The sequence below is a fragment of the Pseudophryne corroboree genome, chromosome 6, assembly GCF_028390025.1.
Source record: "Pseudophryne corroboree isolate aPseCor3 chromosome 6, aPseCor3.hap2, whole genome shotgun sequence".
Taxonomy (NCBI): domain Eukaryota; kingdom Metazoa; phylum Chordata; class Amphibia; order Anura; family Myobatrachidae; genus Pseudophryne; species Pseudophryne corroboree.
The window spans coordinates 276,514,193-276,537,358 of record NC_086449.1 but is presented as its reverse complement, the minus strand read 5'-3'; the positions used below and the strand labels follow the sequence as shown (position 1 = coordinate 276,537,358).

Below are 23,166 nucleotides of genomic sequence, written 5' to 3'. Positions count from 1 at the left end.
TGTCTGTAATAGTGATGTCACCCCCTAGGGGGTCGACACCTGAGTGGATGTACTGTTGAAAATTACGTGACAGTGTCAGCTCTGTATAAAAGACAGTGGTTGACATGAGACAGCCGGCTACTCAGCTTGTGCCTGTCCAAACGTCTCATAGGCCGTCAGGGGCTCTAAAGCGCCCGTTACCTCAGATGGCAGATACAGACGCCGACACGGATACTGACTCCTGTGTCGACGGTGAAGAGACAACCGTGATTTCCAATAGGGCCACACGTTACATGATTGAGGCAAGGGAAAATGTTTACACATTTCTGATAATATGAGTACCACCAAAAAGGGGTATTATGTTTGGTGAGGAAAAACTACCTGTAGTTTTCCTGAATCTGAGAAATAAAATGAGATGTGTGATGATGCGTGGGTTTCCCCCCGATAACAATTGATAATTTCTAAAAAGTTATTGGCAGTATACCTTTTCCCGCCAGAGGTTAGGGTGCGTTGGGAAACACCCCCTAGGGGGGATAAGGCGCTCACACGCTTGTAAGAACAAGGGCTCTACCCTCTCCTGAGATGGCCGCCCTTAAGGATCCTGCTGATAGAAAGCAGGAGGGTATCCTAAAATGTATTTACACACATACTGGTGTTATACTGCGACCAGCAATCGCCTCAGCCTGGATGTGCAGTGCTGGGTTGGCGTGGTCGGATTCCCTGACTGGAAATATTGATATCCTAGATAAGGACAGTATATTATTGCCTATAGAGCATTTAAAATATATGCGAGATGCACAGCGGAATATTGCCGACTGGCATCAAGTATAAGTGCGTTGTCCAATTCTACCAGTAAAGTGGTCAGGTGAGGCGGATTCCAAACGGCATTTGGAAGTATTGCCTTAAAAAAGGGGACATTTGGGGTCGGTCTTTCAGACCTGGTGGCCACGGCAACAGCTGGGATATCCACGTTTGTACCCCAGGTCGCCTCTCAAAATAAGACGCAGTATTATCAGGAGTCCTTTGTTGGCAAGCGGACAAAAAGTTCCTCTTTTCTGCTCGTGACAGAGGGAGAGGAAAAAGGCTACAGAGATGAGCCAGTTCCCAGGAACAGAAACCCTTTCCCGCCTCTGCCAAGCCCTCAGTATGATGCTAGGGCTTTACAAGCTCAGGCACGGTGGGGGCCCGTTCTCAATGAATTTCAGTGCGCAGTGGGCTCACTCGCAAGTAGACCCCTGGATCCTTCAGGTAATATTTCAGGGGTACAAATTGGAATTCGAGACGTCTCCCCCTCGCCGTTTCCAAAAGTCGGTTTTACCGACGTCTCCCTCTGACAGGGAGGCAATTTTGGAAGCCATTCACAAGCTGTATTCCCAGCAGGTGATAATCAAGGTACCCCTCCTGCAAAAGGGAACGGGGTATTATTCCACACTATTGTGGTACCGAAGCCAGACGGCTCGGTGAGACCGATTCTAAATCTAAAATCTTTGAATACAGAGGTTCAAATTCAAGATTGAGTCACTCAGAGCAGTGATTGCGAACCTGGAAGAAGGGGACTACATGATGTCTCGGGACATCAAGGATGCTTACCTTCATGTCAAAAAATGTACCCTTCTCACCAAGGGTACCTCAGGTTATGGTACAGAACTGTCACTATCAGTTCAGACGCTGCCGTAGGGATGGTCCACGGCACCCCGGGTCTTTACTAAAATAAGGACCGAAATGATGATATTCCTTCGAAGGAAGGGAATTTTAGTTATTCTTTACTTGGACGATTCCCTGATAAGGGTAAGATCCAGGGAACAGTTGGAGGTCAGTGTAGCACTATCTCAGGTAGTGTTGCGGCAGCACGATTGGATTCTCAATATTCCAAAATCGCAGCTGGTTCCGACGACTTGTCTTCTGTTCCTAGGGATGATCCTGGACACAGTCCAGAAAGAAGGTGTTTCTCCCGGAGGAGAAAGCCAGGGAGTTATCCGAGCTAGTCAGGAATCTCCTAAAACCGAGCCAAGTCTCAGTGCATCAATGCACAAGGGTTCTGTGTAAAAATGGTGACTTCCTACGAAGCAATCCCATTTGGCAGATTCCACGCAAGAACTTTCCAGTGGGACCTACTGGAAAAATGGTCCGGGTCGCATCTTCAGATGCATCAGCGGATAACCCTGTCACCAAGGACAGGGGTATCCCTCCTGTGGTGGTTGCAGAGTGCTCATCTTCTAGAGGGCCGCAGATTCGGCATTCAGGACTGGGTCCTGGTGACCACGGATGCCAGCCTGCGAGGCTGGGGAGCAGTCACACAGGGAAGGAATATCCAGGGCTTATGGTCAAGCCTGGAGACATCACTTCACATAAATATCTGAAGCTAAGGGCCATTTACAATGCTCTAAGCTTAGCAAGACCTCTGCTTCAAGGTCAGCCGGTGTTGATCCAGTCGGACAACATTACGGCAGTCACCCACGTAAACAGACAGGGTGCCACAAGAAGCAGGAGGGCAATGGCAGAAGCTGCAAGGATTCTTCGCTGGGCGGAAAACCATGTGATAGCACTGTCAGCAGTATTCATTCCGGGAGTGGACAACTGGGAAGCAGATTTCCTCAGCACGACCTCCACCCGGGAGAGTGGGAACTTCACCCAGAAGTCCTCCACATGATTATAAACCGTTGGGAAAAACTCGACAGGTATTGCGCCAGGTCAAGGGACCCTCAGTCAAAAGCTGTAAAGGCTCTGGTAACACCGTGGGTGTACCAATCAGTGTATGGGTTCCCTCCTCTGCCTCTCATACCCAAGGTACTGAGATTGATAAGATGGAGAGGAGTAAGCACTATATTCGTGGCTCCGGATTGGCCAATAAGGACTTGGTAACCGGAACTTCAAGAGATGCTCACGGAGGATCCGTAGCCTCTACCTCTAAGAAGGGACCTGCTCCAGCAAGGACCCTGTCTGTTCCAAGACTTACCGCGGCTGCGTTTGACGGCATGGCGGTTGAACGCCGGATCCTGAAGGAAAAAGGCATTCCGGATGAAGTCATCCCTATCCTGATCAAAGCCAGGAAGGATGTAACCACAAAACATTATCACCGCATTTGGCGAAAATATGTTGCGTGGTGCGAGGCCAGTAAGGCCCGACGAAGGAAATTCGACGATTCCTACATTTCCTGCAAACAGGAGTGTCTATGGGCCTGAAATTGGGGTCCACTAAGGTTCAAATTTCGGCTCTGTCAATTTTCTTCCAAAAAGAACTAGCTTCAGTCCCTGAAGTTCAGACGTTTGTAAAAGGGGTACTGCATATACAGTCTCCTTTGGTGCCTTCAGTGGCACCTTGGGATCTCAATGTAGTTTTTGGGTCCCAAAAGTCACATTGGTTTGACCCACTTAAATATATGGAGTTAAAATATCTCACAGGAAAAGTGGTCATGCTGTTGGCTCTGGCCTGGGCCAGGCGCGTGTCAGAATTGGCGGCTTTATCCTGTAAAAGCCCTTATCTGATTTTCCATTCGGACAGGGCGGAATTGAGGACTCGTCCTCAGTTTCTCCCTAAGGTGGTTTCAGCGTCCACCTGAACCAACCTATTGTGGTGCCTGCGGCTACTAGGGACTTGGAGGACTCCAAGTTGCTAGACGTTGTCAAGGCCGGAAAATATATGTTTCCAGGACGGCTGGAGTCAGAAAATCTGACTCGCTGTTTATCCTGTATGCACCCAACAAGCTGGGTGCTCCTGCTTCTAAGCAGACGATTGCTCGTTGGATTTGTAGTACAATTCAGCTTGCACACTCTGTGGCAGGCCTGCCAGAGCCAAAATCTGTTAAAGCCCATTCCACAAGGAAAGTGGGCTCATCTTGGGCGGCTGCCCGAGGGGTCTCGGCTTTACAACTTTGCCGAGCAGCTACTTGGTCAGGGGCAAACACGTTTGCTAAATTCTACAAATTTGATACCCTGGCTGAGGAGGACCTGGAGTTCTCTCATTCGGTGCTGCAGAGTCATCCGCACTCTCCCGCCCGTTTGGGAGCTTTGGTATAATCCCCATGGTCCTTACGGAGTCCCAGCATCCACTTAGGACGTCAGAGAAAATAAGAATTTACTTACCGATAATTCTATTTCTCGTAGTCCGTAGTGGATGCTGGGCGCCCATCCCAAGTGCGGATTGTCTGCAATACTTGTATATAGTTATTGTTACAATAACATCGGGTTGTTTATTGTTGTGAGCCATCTTTCAGAGGCTCCTACGTTTTATCATACTGTTAACTGGGTTCAGATCACAAGTTGTATGGTGTGATTGGTGTGGCTGGTATGAGTCTTACCCGGGATTCAAAATCCTTCCTTATTATGTACGCTCGTCCGGGCACAGTATCCTAACTGAGGCTTGGAGGAGGGTCATAGGGGGAGGAGCCAGTGCACACCACCTGATCCTAAAGCTTTACTTTTGTGCCCTGTCTCCTGCGGAGCCGCTATTCCCCATGGTCCTTACGGAGTCCCAGCATCCACTACGGACTACGAGAAATAGAATTATCGGTAAGTAAATTCTTATTTTTTTTTTTTTGGGGGGGCGCCATTATTGATCTTGCCCTGGGCTCCAAAAACCCTAGCTACGCCTCTGTTCAGGAGGGATTGAATGTTCTGCTCCTGGACTTCCATCTTACTGTATGATTGCCAGCACCTGTGCTGAAACACCTTTCTTATCCATTAACCTCTTCAAATCAGGTGCCGGCAATCATACATTAAGAGAAAAGTCCAGAAGTAGAGCATTTTGTCCCTCCTGGAGAGAGTCATGTTGGGAGGTATGCTGTACTAAGAGGAAACATGTACCAGACCTTGGGACCAAACCACACTCTCTTTTTTTTCTGTGGACAGTAACCACAATTTTCAAACACTATAGTCAAGAGTATATTATTATTATTATTATTATTACCAGTTACTTATATAGCACACACATATTCTGCAGCACTTTTCAGAGAATATTTGCCCATTCACATCAGTCCCTGCCCCAGTGGAGCTTACAGTGTATATTCCCTATCACATGTACACACACACATTCACACTAGGGTTAAATTTTGTTGGCATCCAATTAACCTACCAGTATATCTTTGTCAGAGGAAACCCACGCAAGTACGGGGAGAATATACAAACTCCGCACAATTAGGGTCATGGTGGGAATTGAACCCATGACCTCAGTGCTGTGAGGCAGTAATGCTAACCATTACACCATCCTGTATTCAAAATATCCTGTCTTACAAATGCAAACACATTTCTTAATAGTGCAAGGCGTCTCCTCCATTTTTATTTACTGATAAAATACCCATACCAGGGGAAAACGCAAGATTTCTGGAGGGGAGTTTCCAAATGTTTGATTTTAGAGTGAGTGTTGCAAGCCCATGAAGGATGCATAATTAGCATATAACAAGCTGTAGTCTGCCCCAGACAAAGTGCAGTTTATGTAATACTATACTTCAGACATGCTGTGTGCAGACCCAATGATCATGGTAAGTCTCTCACCAGATTCTCTCTCTGATGTAATGATTGAGCACTCAGATCCAGAGACACAGCAGACTTGGTTGACTTGGGAATGTGATGCAGCTCTATTAAGCCCTTTATACTGCATGTAGTTACAACACAGTCAGACTGTGTGGAAGGGGGGCTCCAGGCAACTGGAACCCCCCCCCCCCTGCATTGCCTGTGTATACATGCAACATGATGACTAAATTCTGAAAATACTCAACTGAGCAACAACAACTGTACCCACCTGATATTGTATATAAAGCATCCCTCTGTGTCTAACAGAAAAGGACAGCATCTGAAGACAAGAACTAATACAAATCATAATTGAGTCTTAAAGGTACATGTGTTTTATAGTCCAAATGCAGCAGACAGACAGCTGTTACGTGCAGAGGCAGACTAAGATAACTTTGGGCCCAGAACGTTGATAATGACTTGGCCCTCACCACCAAGCGATCAATATTGCAAATCTCCAAAGAATTACAGCTATTTGGGAAGAAAGTGGTGGAAATAGATTCACTGCCAGGCCAATTCCTAATTTCTACTTACAAAAGCCTATGTAGTCCATTAATAGCTGGAACATTACGATCTTGTGCAGATCCCAGCAAATTAGAAAACCATTGATTCAATTATTTAATATATAAAGTAAAAGTAACAATTAACAAAAAGAGGTTTTGCATATATTAAATTTCTATGAGAAAGAGAAAACAAGAGAGGGGAGAGAGAGAGATGGGAAGAGACAGTGCAGGAAGAGAGAGATGGTGTAAATGTGGGAGAAAGAGGAGATGGGAGGGCAAAAGAGAAAAATAGGAAGTAAAGGACAGGAGGAGAGAGGAAAAACCAGGCAACATCGGGGACAATTTAATCATTTGAATATTCTTACATAACGCTATAATGGTCATCTTTCCTACCAAATGTTTTGGTCTCTGAATGAATGGACAAATTAATATTTTTATGTTAGACTGGCGTTAACCATTATTTCATAAATAATATCTGAATCACCAGAGTCATAACTAGACATTGTGGTGCCCTGTGCTAGAAAGAGAATTGGTGTCCTCCCTCCCATATTCAATGTAAGGACAGTGCACGTCCCGGGACGTGTGCCACTAATATAGGGGCATGGCTTCAATGGAAAGGGGAATGGACACAGAATAGCACCAATTCAAATTACACAGTAGTTTCTCTTATTCACATTACACCACATAGTAGTGCCCCTTACACATGTTATGCTTACACAGTACTAGTGCCCCTTTCAGAGGTTATGCCAACCTAGCAGTGCCCCTTACACATGTTATGCCCACAGAGTAGTAGTGTACCTTAAGACGTTATGCACACCATAGCAGTGCCCCTTACACATGTGTGGCACCCCACTAAGAGTACCATCAGTTTGTGTGTATTTATGTAAAGCAATAGTGTACAATGTGTCCTGTACTGCATGCTTAATTTGTATTGGTGACAGTGGATAGTATCAGCATCACATGGTCCCTAGCAGCAGTGGAGGCTCATGGGACAGAAGGAGATAAAAGAGGCTGCACTGACAGTTAATGGCAGTTGGTCCTCAGTGCAGGGGAGCAGAGCTGCGCTGCAAGGTTTCCCCGGTGACCTATGGTGCTGGACCTGTGGTTGTTTGTGCTGAAACTGGCAGTGGGGTTTCCGGTGATACCCCTGGTGTCTATCGTGTCCTAGCAGGTGTAGTCATGCCAGGAAGTGGACCAGGAGGCAGCAGCAGCAGGCCAGCAAGAGAGCTGGGTGGTGATACATATACCTGCTAAGAGTAGAGGCAGTACAGAGGCGGGCCTGCCCCGGAGATGGACACTTAATTAATGGCGCTCTGAGGATAAGACCCTTCTCCTCAGCAAACCAGTGGTTAAATCAGCAGCCATTCGGAGGCAGCCAGAGAGACTGGCCATTGTGACTGGTACCAGAGAAAAGATCTGTGATAAAACACCTTGCACCACCCTGTATCATCACTTACACTGCAACTGTAGCACTGATAAAGTCCCAGTTTACAGGATTTTTACGCTATATAGCCACTACATCTTGACAGCATAGTTGGAGCAGTTACAGGCAAGGAGCTACAAAGTATCAAATGTAAAGACTGTGTAAGTGAGACTACAGATTAGAGACAGTCAATGAGAATCTGGAGCTTTTATTGACTATAAACCCTGTAATTAGTCAGCCAGGAAGAGCTGTTTGACTTGCAGCAAGTTAGTTTTACCAGGAGCAGCGCTAATTCATATGATAGGTTGCATCACCACCTTGATATACCATTCAGGAACAGTTAACCTTTGTTTGCTACTTAACCCGGGTGAAAAACAATAAGAGAGCTCTCAATACTCATTCAGCCGTGCACGTGCTCTAGGGGACTCCTTACCTTACCGACTTAAAGCGATTTGTATGCATACCCTGGTACAGGTAGAAAGGGAATTTATTGTATGACCTGATGTCATTGCAACCTGTATATTTTATGGTTCATTATATATTGAATGTTATGTTTATATTAGTCTAAAGCTTGAATTACAAGATTAACTAGCGGTTCACTATACCTAGCAGCCGGTATTTACTTTAGTATGGAAGAGTTGGCATAGTTCAGGGAAGTGTGTAGAAAAGCTAACCCGTTTGCAGGAACGCGACGCAGACTGAGAGACAACAGCTATCATCCAGTTCCTGCGCTAATTGTGTGTTTTAATTTGAATTCATTTTGTAAGCTTTTATACTGATTTTATGTACCCATATTGCACTCGCTGAGAGTATCTATCGAAGTAACTCCATTGTCACACATAATAAATCGAAACCTCATTTGAAACTTTAGTATTATTACTCTGAAGTTGACTTAATTTACTCATCCCTATCATCTGAGCAGTACCACAACCATCCTGCACCCATACTACTTCCGGTTGTCACAATTATTACTCTGAAGTTTGTACACTTCCACTTCTTACACCAATGATTCTTCTTAGTATTCACTGAGAGGGTATGTTGAATTACGTGGGGTATTTGTTACACTAACACAAACACTTCTGTTCGAAGTTTGTTTAATATCAGCGTTCAAATAGAATCATGCACAGGCATTCATTTAACAGTAAACAATTAGCATATTAAGTAAACTAGTTTTCTAACAATAACTATTCCGTTACTTGAGCCACAAAAATAATTTTTATTTCACAGCAACCGACGATTTCTGCTGGTCTCACTTCCTTGGAAGGAAAATGGTTAACATTGCCATCCACAGTATTATTACTTTGTTTATCTAGCAATACACTCTTCTGCAAATCTTATGCATCCGCTATAATGACAACAATATTAGATGTAACACTTATACTTCCCACAATCCTAATGTAAGCGCTCTTTCCCCTCAGTGACTATCTATTCCACACAATGTCCTATGGCCATGTCGTTGGTGCACATGAAGTCTTTAATAGTCACAATTCTACAGCTGTTTTATTGAGCAATATCTTTATATCCAAGAGATTGAGATTAAAATAAGGGATTGATGATCCTGGATAGAGGTGACGGGAGCAGAATCGGTATCATCTGATATTAACAAAAAAAACTTGTTATGGTTTCAGATATAATTGTCTGAAAATAGGGAGGGATGCTGCTTAGTCTGTATATAGTTATCTTCAAGTAACTATCACTCCTTTCTTAGACTGTATTATGCTGGTATTTCCTTGCATAAATTCTCTTACTAATGTAAATGAATTTCTTTACTTAGTTGTCTACAACTTATGGAGGAAATCTCTGGCCATCACAACTCCGAGGAACATATAGAAGAGTAAGCGGCTGGGCTACTGTGTCTTAACTGCTGCTGCGGTAAGTATATTCTTATATCCTAACAGTACATTTTATTTGCTGGCTAACTGTTGTTTTCTCCTCATAAGTTCAATATAGTCTTTCTAAATCTTGACAAACTACTCTTCCAACATTATTCCAGAATGAATATATTAGAGAAGATGCAATGTTATATTAAGTGATTTCCAATATAGGCCCTCATTCCGAGTCGTTCGCTCGGTAATTTTCATCGCATCGCAGTGAAATTCCGCTTAGTACGCATGCGCAATATTCGCACTGCGACTGCGCCAAGTAATTTAACAATGAAGATAGTATTTTTACTCACGGCTTTTTCTTCGCTCCGGCGGTCGTAGTGTGATTGACAGGAAATGGGTGTTACTGGGCGTGTGGATAAAAACGCTACCGTTTCCGGAAAAAACGCAGGAGTGGCCGGAGAAACGGGGGAGTGTCTGAGCGAACGCTGGGTGTGTTTGTGACGTCAAACCAGGAACGACAAGCACTGAACTGATCGCAGATGCCGAGTAAGTCTGAAGCTACTCTGAAACTGCTAAGTAGTTTGTAATCGCAATATTGCGAATACATCGGTTGCAATTTTAAGAAGCTAAGATTCACTCCCAGTAGGCGGCGGCTTAGCGTGTGTAACTCTGCTAAAATCGCCTTGCGAGCGATCAACTCGGAATGAGGGCCATAGTACTGTAATGTTAGAAGCTCTTTGTGCGATGCGGAGTTATTTTCCCTTCAGTGTACAGCCGTAGTGGCATAGTCTCTTATGATGCCTGGACTAATATTCCCTTCCGTGAGAAGCCCTTTTGCTATTTCAGTCTCTAGGCTGTCCGCCCCTCACCTTATATGGGATGTCTGGAGCCACCCTCTGCCCTGCCTTATTTGGACACTCACAGTTTACTCAGTTGAGTGGGCCGGCTCGGGGCGTCGTCAAGGGGTGATCTCACCAGTTAGCTCCCGTAGACCTCCTCCTCTGTCACCGCCGTCGCGTCAATGTGCCGCCTCCTCTTTTTCCTGGATGAAGCCGCAGGCAGTTGAAGTTGCGCTGTCTGAGGCGGAGATCATAACAGGTAATCCCCGGTAACAGTTGCGGTGTCTCTCCGGTATCACAGGCGGCGTTGCTCTTCACATCACCCGGCACACTGCTCCGGCCTCACAACGCACTCCTCTCCCCTCAATCTCTTTCACCTCAGAGCCCCCAACGGTCCTCGCACGCTCCCTTTTAAATCCTCCGTCTCAGGTCTCCGGATCAGTCCCACTCTCCCTCACTGCACGCGCCGGCCTCTCCTTTTCCAGGCACGCTCCAAGCACCCCCATCACCCTGCCAGTGGTCAAATCCTGGGGCCACGAGCCCATACAACTCCTGGGCTACCAATTGTCCTGCCCAACGTATTCACCCTCCGTGGGGGTGTGATACATCTTATATAAGTTTCTGCCCTCTATGAGGGTAACATGCATTATACATTTTCAATACCAGTTACCACTAAGTGACATTACATTTTACAGTAAAACCCATGAACTTAAAGTGTTTTCTACAATTTTATTTTAACATAACACACCTAGATATTTATGATTACATGTTGGCTTATTTTGCTAATCGCCAGGGTACTACATACATCCCGGCTTTAACTATGCGTATCCTTACGCATAACTTCCAACTCTTACTAACCATATTTCTTTAAAAGATACAACTGTATTATGCTGGTATTTCCTTGCATAAATTCTCTTACTAATGTAAATGAATTTCTTTACTTAGTTGTCTACAACGTATGGAGGAAATCTCTGGCCATCACAACTCCGAGGAACATATAGAAGAGTAAGCGGCTGGGCTACTGTGTCTTAACTGCTGCTGCGGTAAGTATATTCTTATATCCTAACAGTACATTTTATTTGCTGGCTAACTGTTGTTTTCTCCTCATAAGCTCAATATAGTCTTTCTAAATCTTGACAAACTACTCTTCCAACATTATTCCAGACTGAATATATTAGAGAAGATGCAATGTTATATTAAGTGACTTCCAATATAGTACTGTAATGTTAGAAGCTCTTTGTGCGATGCGGAGTTATTTTCCCTTCAGTGTACAGCCGTAGTGGCATAGTCTCTTATGATGCCTGGACTAATATTCCCTTCCGTGAGAAGCCCTTTTGCTATGTCAGTCTCTAGGCTGTCCGCCCCTCACCTTATATGGGATGTCTGGAGCCACCCTCTGCCCTGCCTTATTTGGACACTCACAGCTTACTCAGTTGAGTGGGCCGGCTCGGGGCGTCGTCAAGGGGTGATCTCACCAGTTAGCTCCCGCAGACTTCCTCCTTTGTCACCGCCATCGCGTCAATGTGCCGCTTCTTCTTTTTCCTGAATGAAGCCGCAGGCAGTTGAAGTTGCGCTGTCTGAGGCGGAGATCATAACAGGTAATCCCCGGTAACAGTTGCGGTGTCTCTCCGGTATCACAGGCGGCGTCGCTCTTCACACCACCCGGCACACTGCTCCGGCCTCACGACGCACTCCTCTCCCCTCAATCTCTTTCACCTCAGAGCCCACAGAGTAGTAGTGTCCCTTAAGACGTTATGCACACCATAGCAGTGCCCCTTACACATGTTATGCCCACAGAGTAGAAGTGTCCTTTAAGACGTTATGCACACCATAGCAGTGCCCCTTACACATGTTATGACTACAGAGTGGTAGTGCCCCTAAGAGATTTTATAGCCACATAGTAGTGCCCCTTGCACATATTATGCCTACATAGTGCCCCTTACAGATGTTATGCGCACATAGTAGTGTCCCTTACACATGTTATGCCCACACAGTAACAGTGCCCCTTACAGATGTTATGTCCACATAGTAGTGCCCATTATGCACGTTATTCCCACAGAGTAGTAGTGCCCCTTACAGATATTATGGCCACAGAGTACTGGCCCTTACACATGTGTCTAGACTAGTGTCTATGCAGTCTACTGCCGTGCTGCACCTGCTGCTGCTCCCTCACTGAAGTCAATCACTGCTGCTGGCTGCTAATGTCCCTCCCACTCCAATCTGGGGGGACCTGGCTGACTCTGCTGTTGGGAGCTGGCCTTGGTGGTCCAACCTTCCTTGCTTGAGTCCTGCTGTCTGCAGTGCTCAGTCAGTGTCACCTGCTCCCGCCCAAACTGCTTGGCTTTTTGTGGTGCTGGGCATTGTGGGAGTGGGCTAGGAGAGATATCATCACATCTCTCCCACATATCTCCTGGGAGAGATGTAATATCATCACATCTCTCCCATGAAACCCAGGAGGTGCTCCGGCTGGAGAGGGAAACCCTGGAGGGAGCAGAGGCAATAGCAGCACAGTGCGGCCGTGTGGGTGTTGCTGGTTCTCGCACGCAGAACATATGCCCTGCATATGCACTGTGTGCAAGGCACCTCTAGTTACAGCCCTGTAATTCACTTTACTATGTTTATAGTGGACAATGTTGGAACTGAACAGTTGGAGTTCACAGTGCCGCAATGTTTTACACCATTGGAGTCACTTTATGACACTTAGGTCCACACAGTCACCTGACCCCATTTTTCAGGCCAACTAGTTTTTGGGGACCCAGTGTTTAATACTTTTTGTACCTTGAGATTTGCAATTTCAATCTGCTGCTGGGGTTCTGGAGTAACTATGGATTGACTGCAACTGCCATTTGGAAAAAGAGGACTAAAGTTTGCAGAATGCTAGCAAGTTACAAGGGTGAGAGTGTGTGAGATACAGTGAGATACAGATTTAAGGGAGAAGTCCAGTCACTATACTCTTGTATCGTGTACTATTATATGATTGTCCTCTTATCAGTTTATTGCTTGTTTTAGCAGCATCTAGTCAGGATTGAGGCATAGAGGTTATGACGTAACCACACTAATGCTGATACCTTGTAAATTATTATATTCAAGACTGGACTACTGCATTGTGTCCTTGCTCCAATTTGGCATTTGAAAAGGGAACTTGGAATAGACATTGTAATTAAGAATTCCTAACTGCAATTTTCACAGGGTGGAATTAGCATTTAAGAATAATTGGAGTAAGGAACTAAATGGATTAAAGCAGTCGTGCAGAATTGTCAGCGTAAAACAGAATGTATTCTTTATGCTTCTTATTTTAAATAGTTTAATACTCAAAATGCTCTCATGAACCTAACAGAAGAACTTTGCTCATATTAGACAATCTTCTGGCTGGTATCCTATAACCATCTAAGTGAACACATTGTATTGTTCATTCCTGTCTTCACAATCTCTCAGTTAATAAGGTTGTTAATTGAGTTTACTGAACTTTTCATAGTTCTGGCAGAACTATGCGTAGCTCAAGGGTCTAATGATCTGTACATCGTCCATTTGCCAGCATTTCTAAAATAGCTGGAGATGTCTGATCTAAAAGGTCAAATTAGAAGATTAAGAAAAAAACTTGAAATACATTTGTACTTTTAAAAGTATGGCTGTGAGGGTTATATTTGTTCACATTACTGGTCAAGATTCTTTAAATGTGTCTTTTACATTTCATTTTTTTGAAAGTTACAAAGGGGGAGATATATCAAGTTGAGGCCACGTTACCAGCGGCCGGGATCCCGGCGGTCAGCATCACGACGCCAGGATCCCGGCAGAGGTGGGGAGGGAGAGCGCACCAAAGCTGCGCTTGCCACAGGTTCTATTCCCACTCTATGGGTGCCGTGGACACCCATGAATTAGAATAGTCCCTTCTAGTCGGCATGCTAACTATTTGTATTTTAATTGTTCAGTCTCTGAACAGTCGGTCACATAACTACATCCCGATATATTAAGCATTGGACAGAGATAAACTAGAGAGAGATAAAGTACCAGCCAATCAGCTACTAACTGCCATTTTATTGTCTGTGTTTGGAAAATGAAAGGAGCTGATTGATTGGTTGGTTGGTTGGTTGGTTGGTTGGTTGGTTGGTTGGTTGGTTATTTATCTTCACTTTACAGTATATCTCTCAAGGTTTGATACATTTCCCTTAAATAGAGTGAATATGTATCCTAAACTTAACTGAAATGCTCAATACAGTATGATAAAGCAATACAATGCTAACTGATGGTAAGAAGGGAGAGACTAACAATTTACTGCTCAGTACATACATAATAGAACATAACAGAGCAATGTAGACGAACAAGTATGACAGGCAGCAAATGCAACAATACGGCAGGAATTCACTGATATATTTTCTCATAGAGGCCCTATAAGAAAGCATGTCAGGGAATATGGCTTGGAGCTCCTTTATGATAGTGCTCACTGATAGGGGAGGGAACTCATATAGTCAACAAAGGGTTTGGCAGTACCAGGACAAATAGTTGTGGCACTGAACCCACAACTGCGCTGCAATTGCCACCATTGTTTGTTGTTTCTTATTTAGAAGCAAAGGTCTGGAACAGACAGGATCTTGTCAGAGAAAGTGCATGTCATTGAATACCTCTGCTGTCACGGAACATTATCATTATTTTGTCAAGAGAGTTTGTAAAGAAATGGTTCCGTTGAAGTACTAAGACAGCTGCACAACTACCTATGTCAAGATACTTTGTTTTACTGGAGGTAAGGGAAATACCTATGGGGACAGGAATTGGATTGATTTAGCCTATCACATAAAGAAGCACAAATATCCAGATCTCTTCAAGAGTAACATGTAATGTAGTTTTGAAAAATGCTTTATCAAGAGTACAGCCTTAGAAAAGGCACCATTACCATATCAAGTTAAAAAGTAGACAGTGTCTGTCTTATCTTCCCTGTAATACAATAGCTGCTTTTGTTTATACATACTTTAAATTAGCTGTTTTTGTGTACTGAAGGGGCCAAATGTAACAGAGTGAGAGTTTCAGAAAGTGAGAGATTTGGTAAGGTTTTTCAGTTTTTTTGAAAGCGTCAATCATTTACACTGCAAAATCAGGTTGATCTTGCTGTGTAAATGATTGCCACTTTAAAAAAAACTGCAAAACCTTACCAAATCTCTCACTTTTTGAAACTCACACTCTATTACATTTGGCCCAAGATCTTGTGACACTGAGTTCATGTGATAATTCAGAGCCAATAAGAAATATGCATTGAAGCCAGATTACATGCATGTGCAAATCTTGTAGTGGGTGCAAGGGGTGTCATGGGGGGCCTGGACCCAGGTTATAAAGTTGCATACCAATTCCCCAGATTTGGGTCTGATCAGGGGCGTTTTATCAGAGGAAGGGGCCCCTGTGCAGACTCTCGGTGGGTCCCCTCCTCTGCATGGTGCACTAGTCTCCAGCTTTGTGCCGGAGTCTACTGTGCATGTTCAGGTCATGCCATGCCTCATCTGCTATGTTCCGGAGACCAATTCACTATTGCGCATGCATGGCAGCCATTTTGGCTCAGATTTTCGCTGTGGGTACAGCGCCCGACGTGGGACTCCGGAAAAGGTAAGTATTGAACTATGCACCGCACACATTGCATCCATTATATAAACACCAATGGGTCTGATCCATTGTCTAGCCTGGATTGTGTAACATCAAATTTTCAGTGAGAGGTGGATGTAGTGGATGTTATAATGGTAGGGGGGCATGTTATATGGCATCATTTGAATTGGAGGCCACTGTAATGTGGCACAGTATGAACTGGATGGAACTGTGATGTGTCATAATGTGATTTGCTCATTGAAGTGGCGTGCGATGGGGCGAGGCAGGTGAGGTAGAGCCTTGTCATATGGTATGCCAGAGTTTTAACTATATAAAGTATATGAAAAATACAAAGAATATATTACAATTTTTTTTTTGTTTTATCCTAGTTATTTTTATAGTACAAAATATTTTCCTCACATCTCTGATCAAAACTCACCAAATTTCCAGCAGTATATACTACTGCACCTGTGTATAATGTCTACATGAACCCTTTGGCCCTTATAGTGTGTGTAAATCTGGCTCTGGTACTAGCCAGTGCCTCCTGAGCCATTTATCCCACACACATCCCTGGGTCCCTGGGTAATGTGGAGGGCAATATAATGTTACATAATAAGGACTAGGGCAGATGTATTAAACCTGGAGAAGCGATTTATTTATATTTATTTCAGAGTATTTAATTGGAACCTCTGTTTGAAGTCCTAGTGATGAAAGACATTTAATTCCAACAGGATCTTCCCATGTCCAACTGAACCACATGAAAAGAACAGACATCAATTGAGCCATCAACTGAGCCACCACTTCTTGAGGTGGCTACTTTAATGTTGTTTTCTCTAACGTCCTAAGTGGATGCTGGGGACTCCGTAAAGGACCATGGGGAATAGCGGCTCCGCAGGAGACTGGGCACATCTAAAGAAAGCTTTAGGACTATCTGGTGTGCACTGGCTCCTCCCCCTATGACCCTCCTCCAAGCCTCAGTTAGATCTCTGTGCCCGAACGAGAAGGGTGCACACTAGGGGCTCTCCTGAGCTTCTTAGTGAAAGTTTTAGATTAGGTTTTTTATTTTCAGTGAGACCTGCTGGCAACAGGCTCACTGCATCGAGGGACTAAGGGGAGAAGAAGCGAACTCACCTGCGTGCAGAGTGGATTGGGCTTCTTAGGCTACAGGACATTAGCTCCAGAGGGACGATCACAGGCCCAGCTTGGATGGGTCCCAGAGCCGCGCCGCCGGCCCCCTTACAGAGCCAGAAGGCAGAAGAGGTCCAGAAAATTGGCGGCAGAAGACGTCCTGTCTTCAACAAGGTAGCGCACAGCACTGCAGCTGTGCGCCATTGCTCTCAGCACACTTCACACTTCGGTCACTGAGGGTGCAGGGCGCTGGGGGGGGGGCGCCCTGAGACGCAATAAAAACACCTTGGATGGCAAAAAAAAATGCATCACATATAGCTCCTGGGCTATATGGATGCATTTAACCCCTGCCAGAATCCATAAAAAAGCAGGAGAAAAGTCCGCGAAAAAGGGGCGGAGCCTATCTCCTCAGCACACTGGCGCCATTTTCCCTCACAGCTCCGTTGGAGGGAAGCTCCCTGTTTCTCCCCTGCAGTCACTACACTACAGAAAGGGTTAAAAAAAGAGAGGGGGGCACTAATTAGGCGCAGTATTAACTATACAGCAGCTATAAGGGGAAAAACACTTATATAAGGTTATCCCTGTATATATATAGCGCTCTGGTGTGTGCTGGCAAACTCTCCCTCTGTCTCCCCAAAGGGCTAGTGGGGTCCTGTCCTCTATCAGAGCATTCCCTGTGTGTGTGCTGTATGTCGGTACTTTTGTGTCGACATGTATGAGGAGAAAAATGATGTGGAGATGGAGCAGATTGCCTGTAATAGTGATGTCACCCCCTAGGGGGTCGACACCTGAGTGGATGAACTGTTGGAAGGAATTACGTGACAGTGTCAGCTCTGTATAAAAGACAGTGGTTGACATGAGACAGCCGGCTACTCAGCTTGTGCCTGTCCAGACGTCTCATAGGCCGTCAGGGGCTCTAAAGCGCCCGTTACCTCAGATGGCAGATATAGACGCCGACACGGATACTGACTCCAGTGTCGACGGTGAAGAGACGAATGTGACTTCCAGTAGGGCCACACGTTACATGATTGAGGCAATGAAAAATGTTTTACACATTTCTGATAATACGAGTACCACCAAAAAAGGGGTATTATGTTCGGTGAGGAAAAACTACCTGTAGTTTTCCTGAATCTGAGAAATTAAATGAGGTGTGTGATGATGCGTGGGTTTCCCCCGATAACAACGGATAATTTCTAAAATGTTATTGGCATTATATCCTTTCCCGCCAGAGGTTAGGGTGCGTTGGAAAACACCCCCTAGGGGGGATAAAGCGCTCACACGCTTGTAAGGGCTCTACCTTCGCCTGAGATGGCCGCCCTTAAGGATCCTGCTGATAGAAAGCAGGAGGGTATCCTAAAAGGTATTTACACACATAATGGTGTTATACTGCGACCAGCAATCGCCTCAGCCTGGATGTGCAGTGCTGGGTTGGCGTGGACGGATTCCCTGACTGAAAATATTGATACCCTAGATAGGGACAGTATATTTTTGCCTATAGAGCATTTAAAAGATGCATTTTTATATATGCGTGATGCACAGCGGAATATTTGCCGACTGGCATCAAGTCTAAGCGCGTTGTCCATTTCTACCAGTAGAGGGTTATGGACACGTCAGTGGTCAGGTGATGCGTATTCCAAACGGCATTTGGAAGTATTGCTTTATTAAGGGAGGAGTTATTTGGGGTCGGTCTTTCAGACCTCGTGGCCACGGCAACAGCTGGGAATTCCACGTTTGTACCCCAGGTCGCCTCTCAACATGAGAAGACGCCGTATTATCAGGCGCAGTCTTTTCGTGGACAAGTGGGCAAAAGGTTCCTCATTTCTGCCCCGTGACAGAGGGAGAGGAAAAAGGCTGCAGAAATCAGCCAGTTCCCAGGAACAGAAACCCTCTCCCGCCTCTGCCAAGCCCTCAGTATACGCTGGGGCTTTACAAGCAGAATCAGGCACGGTGGGGGACCCGTCTCAATGAATTTCAGCGTTCAGTGGGCTCACTCGCAAGTAGACCCCTGGATCCTTCAGGTGATATCTCAGGGGTACAAATTAGAATTCGAGACGTCTCCCCCTCGCCGTTTCCTAAAGTCGGCTTTACCGATGTCTCCTTCTGACAGGGAGACAGTTTTGGAAGCCATTCACAAGCTGTATTCCCAGCAGGTGATAATCAAGATACCCCTCCTGCAACAGGAAATGGGGTATTATTCCACACTGTTGTGGTACCGAAGCCGGACGGCTCGGTGAGACCGATTCTAAATCTAAAATCTTTGAACAATTACGTACAGAGGTTCAAATTCAAGATTGAGTCACTCAGAGCAGTGATTGCGAACCTGGAAGAAGGGGACTACATGATGTCTCGGGACATCAAGGATGCTTACCTTCATGTCAAAATTTACCCTTCTCACCAAGGGTACCTCAGGTTTATGGTACAGAACTGTCACTATCAGTTCAGACGCTGCCGTATGGATGGTACACGGCACCCCGGGTCTTTACCAAGGTAATGGCCGAAATTATGATATTCCTTCGAAGGAAGTGAATTTTAGTTATCCCTTCCTTGGACAATTCCCTGATAAGGGTAAGATCCAGGGAACAGTTGGAGGTCGGTGTAGCACTGTCTCAGGTAGTGTTGCGGCAGCACGATTGGATTCTCAATATTCCAAAATCGCACTTAGTTCCGACGACGTGTCTTCTGTTCCTAGGGATGATCCTGGACACAGTCCAGAAAAAGGTGTTTCTCCCGGAGGAGAAAGCCAGGGAGTTATCCGAGCTAGTCAGGAACCTCCTAAAACCGAGCCAAGTCTCAGTGCATCAATGCACAAGGGTTCTGGGTAAAATGGTGGCTTCCTACGAAGCAATCCCATTCGGCAGATTCCACGCAAGAACTTTCCAGTGGACCTGCTGGACAAATGGGCCGGATCGCATCTTCAGATGCATCAGCGGATAACCCGGTCACCAAGGACAAGGGTGTCCCTCCTGTGGTGGTTGCAGAGTGCTCATCTTCTAGAGGGCCGCAGATTAGGCATTCAGGACTGGGTCCTGGTGACCACGGATGCCAGCCTGCGAGGCTGGGGAGCAGTCACACAGGGAAGGAATATCCAGGGCTTATGGTCAAGCCTGGAGACATCACTTCACATAAATATCCTGAAGCTAAGGGACATTTACAATGCTCTAAGCTTAGCAAGACCTCTGCTTCAAGGTCAGCCGGTGTTGATCCAGTCGGACAACATCACGGCAGTCACCCACGTAAACAGACAGGGTGGCACAAGAAGCAGGAGGGCAATGGCAGAAGCTGCAAGGATTCTTCGCTGGGCAGAAAATCATGTGATAGCACTGTCAGCAGTATTCATTCCGGGAGTGGACAACTGGGAAGCAGACTTCCTCAGCACGACCTCCACCCGGGAGAGTGGGGACTTCACCCAGAAGTCTTCCACATGATTAAAAACTCGACAGGTATTGCGCCAGGTCCAGGGTCCCTCAGGCAATAAGCTGTAGACGCTCTGGTAACACCGTGGGTGTACCAGTCAGGGTATGTGTTCCCTCCTCTGCCTCTCATACCCAAGGTACTGAGATTGATAAGATGGAGAGGAGTAAGCACTATATTCGTGGTTCCGGATTGGCCAAGAAGGACTTGGTAACCGGAACTTCAAGAGATGCTCACGGAGGATCCGTGGCCTCTACCTCTAAGAAGGGACCTGCTCCAGCAAGGACCCTGTCTGTTCCAAGACTTACCGCGCCTGCGTTTGACGGCATGGCGGTTGAACGCCGGATCCTGAAGGAAGAAAGGCATTCCGGATGAAGTCATCCCTATCCTGATCAAAGCCAGGAAGGATGTAACCGCAAAAACATTATCACCGCAATTGGCGTAAATATGTTGCGTGGTGCGAGGCCAGTAAGGCCCAACGGAGGAAATTCAACTGGGTCGATTCCTACATTTCCTGCAAACAGGAGTGTCTATGGGCCTGAAATTGGGGTCCATTAAGGTTCAAATTTCGGCCCTGTCAATTTTCTTCCAAAAAGAACTAGCTTCAGTCCCTGAAGTTCAGACGTTGTAAAAGGGGTACTGCATATACAGCCTCCTTTTGTGCCTCCAGTGGCACTTTGGGATCTCAATGTAGTTTTGGGTTCCAAAAGTCACATTGGTTTGAACCACTTAAATCTGTGGAGTTAAAATATCTCACATGGAAAGTGGTCATGCTGTTGGCCCTGGCCTGGGCCAGGCGCGTGTCAGAATTGGCGGCTTTATCCTGAAAAAGCCCTTATCTGATTTTCCATTCGGACAGGGCGGAATTGAGGACTCGTCCTCAGTTTCTCCCCAAGGTGGTTTCAGCGTCTCACCTGAACCAACCTATTGGTGGTACCTGCGGCTACTAGGGACTTGGAGGCCTCCAAGTTGCTAGACGTTGTCAGTGCCCTGAAAATATATGTTTCCAGGACGGCTGGAGTCAGGAAATCTGACTCGCTGTTTATCCTGTGTGCACCCAACAAGCTTGGTGCTCCTGCTTCTAAGCAGACTATTGCTCGTTGGATTTGTAGTAAAATTCAGCTTGCACATTCTGTGGCAGGCCTGCCACAGCCAAAAATCTGTAAATGCCCACTCCACAAGGAAGGTGGGCTCATCTTGGGCGGCTGCCCGAGGGGTCTCGGCTTTACAACTTTGCCGAGCAGCTACTTGGTCAGGAGCAAATACGTTTGTAAAATTCTACAAAATTGATATCCTGGCTGAGGAGGACCTGGAGTTCTCTCATTTGGTGCTGCAGAGTCATCCGCACTCTCCCGCCCATTTGGGAGCTTTGGTATAATCCCCATGGTCCTTACGGAGTCCCCAGCATCCACTTAGGACGTTAGAGAAAATAAGAATTTACTTACCGATAATTCTATTTCTCATAGTCCGTAGTGGATGCTGGGCGCCCATCCCAAGTGCGGATTGTCTGCAATACTTGTACATAGTTATTGTTACAAAAATCGGGTTATTATTGTTGTGAGCCATCTTTCAGAGGCTCCTCTGTTATCATGCTGTTAACTGGGTTCAGACCACAGGTTATACGGTGTGATTGGTGTGGCTGGTATGAGTCTTACCCGGGATTCAAAATCCTTCCTTATTGTGTACGCTCGTCCGGGCACAGTATCCTAACTGAGGCTTGGAGGAGGGTCATAGGGGGAGGAGCCAGTGCACACCAGATAGTCCTAAAGCTTTCTTTAGATGTGCCCAGTCTCCTGCGGAGCCGCTATTCCCCATGGTCCTTACGGAGTCCCCAGCATCCACTACGGACTATGAGAAATAGAATTATCGGTAAGTAAATTCTTATTTTATCATGTTTTCAGGATCGTTTTTCTTATGAATAATGAATTAATATGTTGCAATGGTCTGTTAATCACCTGAGGACTGTCAATTGGGCTTTGCATCAAGGAGCATGTCATGTTTTCAGGAAACTCTATTCACGCATTACTGAATTATCCTACATTAATCTATATATTATTTGAATTGTTTGTGCTATATAAAGTTGCAATTTTTCCATTTAATGCATACCACATTCCTTAATAATAGAGTGAAAAATAATGATTGTATTTATATAATTTGTGTTTGCACCTGTCTATTGAATGTTAAAGTATTGTGTTTTTATTAGCACTGCTCTCTTTTGTCTTGGAGGCAGAACACTAGAAATTGAATGTCATTCAACATGAAAGTAGTATAACCGCTTACTAGTTAATGAAAGCACTTCTTCATCCTCATAGCATGTTTCTCCTTTTAAAGTTTTATTCCAAGCCAAATGTTGTTATATTGTAAGTAGGTTATTTGTGCCTGTACACACCTTTTGTTAAATCTTTTATGTTTTCACTACTTGTAACCTCAAGATTTTCCTCCAGCTGGTTTTCTGATTGCTATTTGCTCTCATCAGCGACTCTTGCTCTCTTCTGCAAAAGTTGTTTTAATCACAGGAACATGTTAAAGTAGGTGGTCATCACAAGGAAGAAGAACCACTTCAGTACTTTTATTTCTGGAGATTATATGGGAATGTCTGGGCATCATATCTTTATATGGATCATCATAACAGTGTCAGAAAACACATTTTATTATCTTTGAATTACAGGAGACTGAAAAAGAATGCTAGGAGCAACATCCGAGTTCTGAAATGTTCCAAGTAATGAGAGGAAATGATACTACTTTAGAAGCCTGCAGGATATTTCAGTAACAGCAATAATATATATATATATATACTGTATATATGTATATATATATATATATATATATATATATATATATATACACTGCTCAAAAAAATAAAGGGAACACTTAAACAACACAATGTAACTCCAAGTCAGTCACACTTCTGTGAAATCAAACTGTCCACTTAGGAAGCAACACTGATTGACAATCAATTTCACATGCTGTTGTGCAAATGGAATAGAC

At 45.1% G+C, this 23,166-nt stretch overlaps 1 long non-coding RNA gene across 1 annotated transcript; it reads left to right on the top strand.

The window, feature by feature from the left end:
* Nucleotides 1-7,032: 7,032 nt before the first annotated feature.
* LOC134935187 (uncharacterized) lies at nucleotides 7,033-11,111 on the top strand. The gene is made up of 3 exons (XR_010179972.1): nucleotides 7,033-7,570; nucleotides 9,184-9,281; nucleotides 11,020-11,111. It is a non-coding gene; the product is annotated as an uncharacterized LOC134935187 (long non-coding RNA).
* The last annotated feature ends 12,055 nt before the right edge of the window (nucleotides 11,112-23,166 follow it).